This window comes from Cervus elaphus, chromosome 4 (assembly GCF_910594005.1).
Source record: "Cervus elaphus chromosome 4, mCerEla1.1, whole genome shotgun sequence".
Taxonomy (NCBI): domain Eukaryota; kingdom Metazoa; phylum Chordata; class Mammalia; order Artiodactyla; family Cervidae; genus Cervus; species Cervus elaphus.
Window position 1 is genome coordinate 49,490,969 of NC_057818.1, and position 11,576 is coordinate 49,502,544.

Below are 11,576 nucleotides of genomic sequence, written 5' to 3' on the forward strand. Positions count from 1 at the left end.
TGGCCATATAGGTGTGTGGGTTTATTTCTGGGCTGTCTATTCTGTTCCATTGATCTGTGTGCCATTACTACAGTGTATAGGTCACTATAGTTTTGTAGTACAGTCTGAAATCTGGAAAAGGTTATGCCTCCTGCTCTGTTCTTTTTCCTAAGGATTGCTTTGGCAACTCTGGGTCTTTTGTGTTTCTGTATAAATTTTGGGATTATTTGTTCTGCTTCTGTGAAAAATATTTTAGGTATTTTTTTTTTTTTTCTTTTTTTTTTTTTTTTTTGGTGCACCGTTCCTGGAAGTACTGCAATACCAGGTCGATGCGTGGAGTGGACGGAGCAAGCTCCCATTCCAACTCCCAGCTCCAAAAATCCATTTAATATATTGTCCTCGGATAGAGGACGTATCAGACACCAAACCGATAAGAACAGATACTACACTTGATCTTAGCCAAAAGGCCGAGAAGCGATATTTTAGGTATTTTGATAAGGGATTGCAATAAATCTGTATGTTGCTTTGGGGAGCATGGCTATTTTAACAATATTAATTCTTCCAGTCCAAGAGCATGGGATATCTTTATATTTCTTTGAATCATCTTCAGTTTCCTTTATCAGTATTTAATAGTTTTCAGCATATAAGGTCTTTCGCCTGCTTGGTTAAGTTTATTCCTAGGTATTTATTTTGTGTGATTTAACTTTTTTTTTTTACTTTCCCTTTCTGATATTTCATTGTTAGTGTAAAGAAATGCAACAGATTTCTGTATATTAATCTTGTATGCTGCAGGCTCGCTGAATTCATTTATTAGTTCTGATAGTTTCTGTGTGGATGCTCGGTAAAGAGCATCAAGTCGTCTACAAATAATGACAGTTGTACCCCTTCCCTTTCTATTTGGATACCTCTTTTTTTTTTTTTTTTAATTGTTCTGTTGCTGTGGCTAGGACTTCCCATACTATGTTAAATAGAAGTGGTGAGTGAGCATCCTTGTCTTGTTCCTGAATTTGATGGGAAGGCTTCTAGGTCTTCACCATTGAGTCTTACATTTGATTGTGGGTTTGTTGTAAATGGCTTTTACCCTGTTGAGATATGTACCCACTTTGGTGAGAATTTTCACCATGAATGCGTACTGAATTTTGTCAATGCTTTCTCTGCATCTTTGAGATGATCCTATGCTTTTTGTCTTTTCTTTTGTTGATGTGTTGTTATCACATTGATTTGCATATGTTACAAATCTGGAATGAATCCAACTTGATCATGGTATGTGATCCTTTTTATGTATTGTTGGATTTGGTTTATTAATACTTTAAGGGTATTTGCATCTATATTCATCAAAGATACTGGTCTGTAATTTCCTTTTTTTGTAGTGTCTTTGTCCAGTTTTGGTATCAGGGTGATGGTGACTTCATATAATGAATTTGGAAATGTTCCCTTCTCTTCAATTTTTTGGAGTAGTTTGAGAAAGATAGGTATAACTTTTTCTTTGTATGTTTGGTAGAATTCCCCCAGTAAAGACATATGATCTTGGACTTTTGTTTGCTGGGATTTTTTTTTTTTTAATAGATTCCATTTGACTTCTAATGATTGGTCTGTTCAAGTAACTTGCTGCTGCTTTACTCAGTTTTGGCTGGCTAAGTTTTATAGAAACTTGCCCAGTTGCATTATTATTATTTTTTTTTTTTTTGGCTGAGAATTGTACATAATATTCTCTTAGGATTCCCCCCTCCCCCATGGCATCTGTTGTTATTTCTCCTCTTTCTTATTTTATTTGGGTTATTTCTCTCCTCTTCTTGATGACCTAGCTAGAGGTTTGTTGATTGTTTTTCTTTTCAAAAACCAGCTCTTGGTTTTATTGATCTTTTTTATTGTTTTTAATCTTTATCTATTTCCTCTCTGATCTTTATTTCCTTCCTTCTGCTGATTTTGGGCTTTGTTCTTCATCTTCTAGTTCTTTCAGGTGGCAGGTTAGATTGTTTATTTGAGATTTTTCTGTTTCTTGAGGAAATCCTGTGTAGCTATGAATTTCTTTTTTAGAGCTGCTTTTGCTGCATCCCACAGACTCCTCCTGCAATGCAGGAGAGCCTGGTTTGATTCCCTGGATAGGCACCCACTCCAGTATTCTTGGGCTTCCCTGGTGACTCAGATGGTAAAGAATCCGCCTGCAATGCGGGAGACCTGGGTTCGATTCCTGGGCTGGGAAGATCCCCTGGAGGAGGGCATGGCAACCCACTCGAGTATCCTTGCCTGGAGAATCCCCATGGACAGAGGAGCCTGGCGGGCTACAGCCCGCGGGGTCGCAGAGAGTCGGATAAAAGTGACTGCACAGAGCGACTGAGCACAGCACACAGACTTTAGTGAAGCGGTGTTTGCCTTGTCGTGTCGAGGTATTTTCTGATTTCCTTGATTTTATCATTGACCCATTGGTTTTTTAGTAGCATATTACTTAGTCTCCATGTGTTTGTTTTTTCCCCCATTTTTCTTTAAAAAAATTTTAAAAGTGTCAGTATTCCTGCCGGTGCTGGGCTTTTGTTGCTGCGTGGGCTTTTCTCCAGCTGCAGCGAGCGGGGGCTGCTCTGGTTGCCGGGTGCGGTTTCTCTGTGGCAGAGCGTAGGCTCCAGGGCGCTCAGGCTTTGGTAGTTCTGGCTCCCAGCTCTAGGGTACAGGCTGACAGGCTGTGGTGCTTGAGCCTCAGCATGCGGGATCTTCCTGGATCCGGGGTGGAACCCGAGTCTCCTTCCTTGGCAGGTGGATTCTTTACCACTGGGCCAACGGGAAAGCCCTTTCCCATTTTTCTTTCTGTGGTTAATTTCTGGCTTCAGACTATTGTGATCAGAAAAGATGCTGGAAATAATGTCTATCCTCTTAAATTTGAGATTTGGTTTGTGATCCTTTTTATACTCCCTTCTTCCACATTTAGTGACTTGGTTCTATTTAACATCTTCATGCTTATACTTTTGCTATTAATTGTAGGTATAATCATTTTTATAATTTGAAATTATTTTTTAAAATCTATATACTGGCTTATTTAAGTGATCGTCAATTCTATATATTTGCCTTTCCTATTGTAATTTTTTCTTTCCTGTAGAAAATTTTTTCTTTCCTTATTTCTTTTCTATTTAGAGAAGTACTTTCACTGTTTCTTTTAGGGTAGGTTTAGTGTTGCTGAATTCTTTTGGTTTTTACTTGTCTGACAAATTCTTTACCTCTCGTTCTATTCTAAATAATAATGTTGCTGGGTAAAATATCCTAGGTTGCCGGTTTCTCCCTTCAGGACTTTGAATATATCATACCACTCCCGTCCAGCCTGCAAAATTTCTGCAAATAAATCAACTGACAGACTTAAAGGGCTTGCCTTGTAACTGACTGTTTTTCTCTTGCTGCCTTTAGAATCTTCTCTTTAACTTTTGCCATTTTAATTATGTGTCTTGGTGTGGGTTCATCTACTTTGGAACCCTCTGTGCTTCCTGCACCTGAGTATCTATTTCCTTTCTTAGGAACGTTTGGGAAGTTAGAGACATGATTTCTTCCAGGAAACATTTTCTATCCCCTTTTGTCTTTCTCATCTTTCTGGAACCCCTATTATGTGTAGATTGGCACACTTTATATTATCCCATAGATCTTGTTTATTTTTTTCATTTGTCTTTGTCTGCTGTTCTGATTGTGTGATTTCCATTATTTTATCATCCAGATCACGTATTTGTTTTGTATCATTTAGTCTCCTATTCATTGCTTCTAGATTGGTTTTTACCTTGGCATTTGAATTGTCTAATTTTGATTGGTTCATCTTTATACTTTTTACTTCCTTGTGAAAGTGACCTGCACTTCTATGATAATCTTTCTTAATTCCTGTAGCATTTTAATTACCTCCTTTTTGAGCTTGAGGTCTAGTAGACTGGTGAGGTCTCTTTCATTACTCTTTCAGAGGATTTCTCTTGTTCTTTTAAGAGCAGTTTCTCTGATTTTTCATTTTACTTTTTCTGTCTCTATAAATTTAGGAGAAACAGTTATCTCCTGTGGTCGCGAGGGGTATTTTAACGTGGCAGCATCCCTGTGTAGACCGTGTGAATCCAGTTTTATGGTGCAAGGGCTGGTTTTGGTAAGGATGCCAGCCACATCTTTCCTCTGAGTGTGGTGACTGTTCTTCCCTTGACTGGGGTGTTATTGGCAGTCTGGTGTTCAGAATCTGTGCTGGGTGCTGGGCAGCGCCTCGTGTTTGCTGTGTGGCTGTCGCTGCCCTGTGGGGGACAGGACCTGCTCCCCAGTTGTTGGATAGATGCCTTGAGGGTTAGGTTGTATCAGGCTATGTTGCCCTTGAGTGCATGCCCTTCCCCAAAGGAGGTGACTGCTACAGCAAGGAGCCCGGTGTGAACCCGCACATCACGTGTTCCGCTGTCTCTGGTGCTGCTCAGAAGCCGCCCCAGTTCATGTACCTTTCTCTGCTGTGTCCACCCCAGACCGAGTGCTAGGCTGTGGTGGGGGCCGGGCTGTGGTGAGGATCTGGCCGGGGCTTAGAGCCAGGGCACTGTGGCTGCAGGCATCAAGGTGGCTGTGCTTCCTCCGGGGACCTGAGCTGCGTCCCTGGCAGACCTCTTCCAGGACCTGTCTGCCCCAGATCCGGCTCCAGGTGGTGGTGCGGAGTGGGTGGAGCATTTGCCCCTTTGGCTTGGGAGGTGCAGCCAGGCGCAGGTCTCTGCCCTGACTGGTGTGCAGGCCAGCACGCGTGCACGCCTCGTGAGTAGAATCTAGGCTTCTCCAGCCCCCTCTGTCCCAGGAGACTTCCCAGCATGCACGGGCTCCCCGTGGTGACGCTCTGCCCGTGTGGCCCTCCTCCCCCCACAGGTCACTCCCAGGGCACCAGCCCTGTGCTGACGCTGCCCCCACCTCCGCCACCCATCCCACCTGGCTGCACGGAGAGCTTTCTTGCAGCACTGGTTGTATGGGAGATCTGTTAGTTTCCTGTGAGAACTGTCCACATGTAGATGTATTTTGATGTGTTTGTGGGGGGAGGTGAGCTCCCTGTCCCCTTACTCCACCGTCTTTATCCCTCCCTCACTACATCTTCTTTACCCATTCATCTGTGATGGATATTAGATTGCTTTCACAGCTTAGCTACTGTAAATAATGATGCCGCTATGAACACTGAGATGCATGTTTCTTTCTGAGTTAATGTTTTTGTTTTCCTTGGATATATACCCGAGAATGGAACTGCTGGATCGTATTTTATCTCCAGTTTTAGTTCTTTGAGGGAATCTCCATACTGTTTTCCACAGTGGCTACACCGATTTACATTCCTACCACAGTGTACAGGGTTCACTTTCCCCCACATCCTCCCTCAAACGTGTTATCTGTGACCTTTTCTATGGTAGGCATTCGGACAGTTGTGTGTTACACCACATTGTGTGTGTGTGTGTTAATGTTCACCGGAGCACAGCTGCTTGACACTGTCGTCTCAGTCTCTGCGGTACAGCCTGGTGGGTCAGCTGTGTGTGTACATACGGCCCCTCTTCTCTGGATGTCCGTCACATCTAGGGCCCCACAGAGCACCGAGTCGGGTTCCCTGGACTATCCAGTAGGTTCTCATTGCTTATCTAGTTTATACATAGTATCAATAGTGTATATATGTTAATCCCAGTCTCCCAATTCATCTCACCTTGTTTCATTTTTAAAATAGCTTCATTGAGATAGAATTCACAGGCCATAATTGAAACATGTATATTATCATATGTGAAACGGATTGCCGGTCCAGGTTGGATGCATGAGACAGGGTGCTCAGGGCTGGTGCACTGGGGTGACCCTGAGGGATGGGATGGGGAGGGAGGTGGGAGGGGGTTCAGGATGGGGAACACAGGTACATCCATGGCGGATTCATGTCAATGTATGGCAAAACCCACCACAATATTGTTAAGTAAATAAATAAAACTGAAAAAAGAATTCATAGGCCGTAAAATTCAACCAGTTAAAGTGATCAATTCAGTATTTTTTAGTAGATGTGTGAAACAGTCACAGTAATCAAGTTTTGAACATTTTCATCAACTCAGAAAGAAACCCCATACCTTTAGCTATCACCTACTAGCCCATCCTTCTCAGTCCTAATCAACCAAGAATTTACTTTCTTAATATATCTATTTGGATATTATGTACATTTCATATAAATGGAACCCTACAATATGTGGCCTTTTGTTTTCCCCTTTTAACGTTTTATTTTATATTGGAGAATAGTTGATTATCAGTCTTGTGTTAATTCCAGGTGTGCAGCAGAGTGGTTCAGTTATAACGTGTATGTGTCTGTTCTTCAAATTCTTTCCCGTTTAGGTTATTACATGATCCTGGGCAGAGTTCCTTGTGCTGTACAGTAGGTCGTCATTGGTTATCCATTTTAAACACAGCGGTGAGGGCTGGGGAAGGGGAAATACATACATACACACACACACATACATACATACATGTGTACGTGTCCATCCAAAATTTCCTGATTATCCCTTTTTCCACCCTTCACAATATGTTCCTTCTGTTTTCTACATGAGTTCATTTGTATCATTTTCTTTTAGTTTCTGTATATAAGGGATATCAAACAGTACTTCACTTTCTTTGTCTGACTTACTTCACCTAGTGTAATAATCTCTGGATCCATCCATGTTGTTGCCAATGGCATTATTTAATTCTTTTTAATGGCTGAGTAATATTGCATTGTATAGATGTACCACATCCTCTTTATCCATTCCTCTGTCAATGAATATTTAGGTTGCTTTCATGTCTTAGCATTTCATTTTAAAGATTTTTTTGGTGATTGTTGTGGTCCATTTTAAAAGTCTTTATTGAATTTATTGCAACAGTGCTTCTGTTTTTTAATGTTTTTGTTTTTGGCTGTAAGGCACGTGGGATCCCAGCTCCCTAACCAGGTATCAAACCTACACCCATTGCATTGGAGAATGAAGTCCTAACCACTGGACTGCCGGGGAAGTCCCTGGCCTGTTGTATGTGGCTTTTTTCTTTTAACCTTAGCATATGTCTTCAAGGTTCATTCATGTTGCAGCATGTGTCAGCCCTTCATTCCTCTTCATTAATATTCCCTTGTATGGCTATATCACATTTAGTTTATCCATCCATCAGTTAGTGGATGTTTGGATGGTTTCCAGTTTTTGCTACTATGAATAATGTTGTTGTACATGTTTGTGGTTTGTGTAGATAGTTTTCTTTTCTCTTGGGTATATTCCCAGGGGTGGGATCATTAGGTCATATGATAACTCTACATTTAATCATTTGAGGAACTCCTAGACTATTTTGGAAAGTGGCGGCGCCTTTCTACATTCTGTCCGACAGTGTATGAGGGCTCTGATTTCTCCAGATCTTCACCAACACTTATCTGACTTTTCAGTTATAGTTACCCTAGTGGGTGTGAATTAGTACTTTATTGTGATTTCGATTTGCATTTCCCTGATGACTGATGTTGGGCATCTTTTCATATGCCTGTTGGTCTTCTGTATGTCTTCCTTGGAAAGATGTCTGTTCAGATGCTTTGCCCATTTTTAACTGGGCTTATTTACCTTTTTATTGCTGAGTTGTATAAGTTCTTTATATATTCAAGATATAAGTTGCTTTTTAGATATATAATTTGTGAATATTTTCTCACATTGTGGGTTGTCTTCCCTTTCTTTACTTTCTTGATAGTGTCCATTGATGCACAAAGGTTTTTAATTTTGATGATGTCCAGTTTAGTTTTTCTTCATTATTTGTGTTTTTGGTGTCATATCATATCTGAGTTTTCATAGTTTTTGCCCTTACATTTAGGACTTTGATCCATTTTGAGTTAATTTTTTAATATGGTTTAAGGTGAAGGCTGAACTTTATTATTTTGTATGGACCATGCAGTTGTCGCAGCTCCATTTGTTGATGAGACTGTTCTTTCCCCACTGGATGATCTTACGGCAACCGTGTGGAAAACCAGTCAGCCAGACCCCAGACACAGTCCTGTCTGCAGGTGTCACTGCACTGTGAACCCACGAGGTCTCCACAGTGTGTGGCTTCTTCTTTGTCTTTGGACATGGAGTGTCTTTTTTCGGTGGGTTCCAGTGGCCTCCTGTCGATGGTTGTTCAACAGCTAGTTGTGATTTTGGTGCTCTTGCGGGAGGAGATGAGCACACATCCTTCTACTTCGCCGTCTTGAACCAGAAGCTTTGCTTTGTTCTTGCTCTTAGTGCGAAAGCATCCAGTCTTTCCCCATTAAGTATAATGTTAGCTTAATGTTTCATAGATGCCTTTATCATGTTAAGGATGTCCCCTTCTATTCCTAACTTGCTGAGAGTTTTTATCATGAAAGAGATTTTTCCATATATTTTCTTTGTTTCTATTGAGATAATCATGTGGTTTTTGCTTTTCATTCTATTGATGGGGAGTATTACATTAATTGATTGAGGGATATAAAACCAATCTTGCCTTCCTGGAATCAATCTCACTTGTTCTTTGTGTGCCCAAATATAAATTTTGTTCAGAATAATCAGGGTTTGCTTTTAAGCTGATGGATGTAATACATAGTAGCAAACAGCAGAGAGTTTGTGATTTTTCCTACACATGGCTGGAATGAAAAGTCATTAGAATCTTAGTTGGTTCCAGTTTTATTTCAGAAAATTTGTAATCGGTTATAGGCCAGACATTAAGATGCAGTTTCCAGGTCGACCCAGGAAAGCTCCTACTGTCATTCCTGGGTCAGGATCACACCTCTGCTCCTGCCCTAGACACTGGCCCCAAGGCAGCAAAGTGTATCCTTGTGCAGAGCAATAATGTGTCAACTTAAAAAAAAATTACACAGTGTGAGAGTTGCGAATTATGTTTATTTGGGGCAAAATGAGGATGACAGCCTGGGAGACAGCATTTTAGACAGCTCTGAGAACCTGCTCCAAGGAGAAGTGGATCTTGGTAAAGGCGGGGAGTACATGCAATCAAGCACCTATTTTTTGGCAGAAAGTTTCTGCTGGTCTTGTGAACATTTCTGCTAGTCACGAGGAGCAGTTGTCACCATGAAGGACTGTAGTGCTTTTCTAGATATTGGCAGATAACAAGAATTGGGCTCATAAGATTGGCCGCTGAAAATATCTAACTATCTGAAGACCTGTTCTGCCAGTTTTCCTCTGAACAGAGTGCCTCATTTCTGCTCTCCACCCTGCACTCCTTTCTGGGGGTGTTGAAAATCAGTAGCACATGTTTTAATCCTTGTAGAGGCAGATGGCAAGTGCCAATTTGTAGGTGACAATGGGAAGCCCATGTGGAGCCATCTTTCCCAGCCAGACTAGAAGGAAGAGGGAAATCTCACTTGCTCTTGGTATGTAGTTCTCTTTATACGTTGCTGGACTTGGTTTGCCTAGTATTTGAAGATTTTTGCATCTGTATCAGTATTCATAATAGATACTGGCCTGTAGGTCTCTCTTCTTGTGTCTCTTTGTCTAATTTAGGTAGCAGGGTGATACTGGCCTCACAGAATGAGTTGGGAAGTGTTCCGTCCTATTTATTGGAAACATTTGTGAAGAGCTGCCATTCATTCATCTTTAAATGTTTGGTAGAATTTTTAATGGTGAAGCCATCTGAGGCTTTACTTTATGAGTAGTTTTTAGATTATGAATTAAATATCTTAACTTGCTTTGGGTTTGTTCAGATGTCTTATTTCTTGATTTTGTTTCAGTAGTTTCTGTCTTTCTAGGAATTTGTTTTTCATCTAAATAATATATTGGCATACAGTTGTTCATAGTATTCTTTTTTTTTTTTTTTAAATTTCTGTAAGTTGGTTGTAATGTCCCCTCTTTCATTTCTGATTCTAATCCTTTCACTCTACTTGCTTTTGTTCTTGGTATATCTAACTAATATTGTTACTACATTGATCTTTAAAAACCCAACTTTTGGTTTTCTGATTTTCACCATTATTTTTCTATTCTCCATTTCATGTATTTCTGCTCTAATCTTTATTTTCTTCCTTCTGACTGCTGTAAGTGTAGATTTTTCTTTTTCAAAGTCTTAAGTGGAAGTTTATTATTTGCAGTCATCTTTTTAAATAAAGGTATTTACAAGTATATATTTTCTTCTAAGCACTGCTTTTGCTGCACCCCATGAATTTTGGTTTATGATGTCTTCATTTTCATTTATTTCAAAGTACTTTCTAATTTTTTTCTTTCAGTTATTGATGAGAATATTGTTTTATTTCCACATACTTGTGACTTTCCCAAATTTCTTTCTGCTATTGCTATCTAACTTTATTCTGTTGTCACCAGAAAATTATCTCTGTACCTTTATCAAGATTTGTTTTATGGTCCAGCATACAGTTTTTTTCTGGAGAATGCTCCATATGCACCTGAGACAAATGTATATCCTGCTTTTCTATAGATGTCTAGTTAGGTCTAGTTAGTTTATAAGTGTTGTTCAAATCTTCTGTTTTCTTATTGACATTTTGCCTGATTGTCCTATTTATTATTGAAAGTGGAGTACTGACGTCTCCAAATACTATGTTTTTTAAAGAAATTTATTTCAAAAATATTTATTTTTATTTTTGGCTGTGCTGGTTCTTTGTTGCTGCACAAGGGCTGTCTCAAGTTGTGGTGAGTGGGGCGATTCTCTAGTTGTGGTGCTTGAGCTTCTCAATGCAGTGGCTTCTTTTGTTGCGGAGCGTGGGGTTCCTGGGTGTGCATGCTCAGTAGTTCCTGCTCATGGGCTCTAGAGTCGGGGCTCAGTAGTTGTGGCGCATGGGCCGAATTGCTCTGTGGCACGTAGGATCTTCCCAGACCGGGGATTGAACCCATGTCCCGTGCATTGGCTGATGGATTCTTAACCACGGGACCACCAGGGAAATACCCCATTTCTTACCTATGTGGTGGCCACATGTGCGTTCAGAGTATAATTTTTTTCAACTGTATACACATGTATTAATATGTATGTGTCTCTACACATAGATACACTGTGTGGCACAATTTTTTAAAAGGAGTTTTTTAATTTTACCACTATTAGGATAGAGCCCAAGTTCTTCTCATGACATATAAAGCCTCATACAACCTATATTCTGCCTGTATGCCTGACCTGATCTCCTGCCATCCTCCCTCCCTCCCTCTCAGCTCTGGCCACATTGACCTTCCCGCTGTAGCTGACGGGCCAAGTAATAGTGGAGCTTGTTGGAGGGGTGCTTTGTTGGGCCTACATTTAAAGCCATTTGTATTAGCAAAGCAAACAAATGTCTGTGGTGGGGTGAGTGAGTGAGTCGGGCTTGGACAGCCAGGGTCAGGAATTATGTGGCAACTGCAGCCTCCCAGAGATTAGGAGGAAAGGTGTCTGCTTATATAAGAAAGCTGGAGGTGGTCCTGAAGGCTGCCAAAAAAGGAGCAGTTGTGGGTGAAGGAGCCATCAATCAGGTCCCCTGAACAGGTGGAGGCTGGCGCTACTCTCAGCGGAAAGCTGGGCTCAGAGCTCCAGTTACCAGCACAGAGTCCAACTATCAAAACCTATGCCAGAGGGGAGGGAGAGGATGAGAAAGAAGCCTGAGTCAGCGGAAAGAGCGAGTCCAGAGCACCTGAGGTGACTGCAGACCCACTAGAAAGGGAGTTGGACACCAGTAACGATAA

General features: G+C 41.0%; 1 non-coding gene across 1 annotated transcript; it reads right to left on the bottom strand.

Moving 5' to 3' along the window:
- Window positions 1-267: 267 nt before the first annotated feature.
- Window positions 268-458, bottom strand: LOC122693008. Its single transcript, XR_006340813.1, has one exon. It is a non-coding gene; the product is annotated as a U2 spliceosomal RNA (small nuclear RNA).
- Window positions 459-11,576: the final 11,118 nt, after the last annotated feature.